This window comes from Herpailurus yagouaroundi, unplaced genomic scaffold (assembly GCF_014898765.1).
Source record: "Herpailurus yagouaroundi ecotype Mexico unplaced genomic scaffold, PumYag 77, whole genome shotgun sequence".
Taxonomy (NCBI): Eukaryota; Metazoa; Chordata; class Mammalia; order Carnivora; family Felidae; genus Herpailurus; species Herpailurus yagouaroundi.
The window spans coordinates 32,925,265-32,926,804 of NW_024412388.1; the positions used below are offsets into that span (position 1 = coordinate 32,925,265).

Below are 1,540 nucleotides of genomic sequence, written 5' to 3' on the forward strand. Positions count from 1 at the left end.
AAGTCGGATGCTTAACTGACTGAGCCACCCACGCACCCCTTATCTACCATTTTAAAATGAGCTGGACGAGATGACCACATTTTTTTTTTTCTCTTGAGTTGCATTAGAAAATATAATCAGAGCACAAACACTATTCAGTGTTCTTAAGGTCTTGATCCTTCACCAACTTGGCTGAGCGTGTGTGTTTGTGTGTGTGTGTGCATGTACACTTGACAGTGTGTCTATCAGCGAATGTCCTGAGCACGTGACATGGATTTACCTATACTGAAAGCTACCTGCATATGCCTTTTTGTGGGATTAATCCAATTTCTCTTACTCTTCTAGACATTCTCATCTCCCTCCTAACTAGCTCAGACATCCTCTGTGTCTTCAAGACTCAACTTAGATATCCTTGCTTCCCAGAAATTGCCCCCTAACCACCACCACCCTTCCCCATCTCTCCAAGTCATGCCCCTCACCCCAAGTCTGATGAGGTGCCTCTCTGTGGTGTCCCCACTGTCCCTTCCATCTTCCCTCCCTCACGTACACCTTGCACCTAACACCTGCCACATGTATTTTAATATCCTCTTTATGCATCTGTTTTACCCCCAGTAGACTAAGTTCCTCGACGGCAGGGATGATAGCTCATCCACATTGTGTTCCCATGCCTCAGCAGTATTTATTAGAAGAAGTCATAACATAAATTCTGCTTTCCTTATGAAGTTTCTCAAAGAATCTTATCCGGCCCCCTCCAGGCCACTGTTATTGAAGGCAGTTGTGCCTCGCACTTTGAGGGACCAGGACAACCTCCTTTAAAGGGTGTCTAAGCATTTTTTTTCTTTTTTTACTTCTATTTGCATTTATTTTATGCAGAATTTACTCCCAGGCCATAGGTGTGTGTTTCTCCAGTTTCTTCTGGGATCTCTTTTTTTTCTGCAACCTCCTCTCCCGGTTTGGGGACTAGCTGCTCTTTCCCAGTAAGGACCATCTCCGCGTGGCAGGAGAGCTCACGTGTGGGTTGAACCGACCACGAGCCCTGTAAGTTCTGCGCCACAGCTTGGGGGCTTTTGTTCACCTGGATGTGCCCAATAACCAGAGAATCTACATCTAAACCCTTAAGTTCAGCATTCTTCTCTGTATGTTTAAGCATGTGCAGTAAACATTCAGCGCTCTTTTTGGGCCACCAACCCCGTGTCCAGCCCCACGGTTCGGCCTGGGCACACCCACACCTACCAACTCCACCACTGCAGTGACACGGAATGGCACACGCTGTGTCTACAAAGTGACATCTTTCAGATACTTGGTGGCTTTTTGAAAAAAAAATTTTTTTTTAACGTTTATTTATTTTTGAGACAGAGAGAGACAGAGCATGAACGGGGGAGGGGCAGAGAGAGAGGGAGACACAGAATCGGAAACAGGCTCCAGGCTCCGAGCCATCAGCCCAGAGCCCGACGCGGGGCTCGAACTCACGGACCGCGAGATCGTGACCTGGCTGAAGTCGGACGCTTAACGGACTGTGCCACCCAGGCGCCCCTCACGTGTGTTCTTAAAGTGAACACAG

General features: G+C 47.7%; 1 pseudogene; it reads right to left on the reverse strand.

Annotated features, from left to right (window-relative positions):
• Positions 1 to 855: 855 nt before the first annotated feature.
• On the reverse strand, positions 856 to 1,290 carry LOC121017583 (60S ribosomal protein L17-like; annotated as a pseudogene).
• Between the last annotated feature and the right edge of the window lie 250 nt (positions 1,291 to 1,540).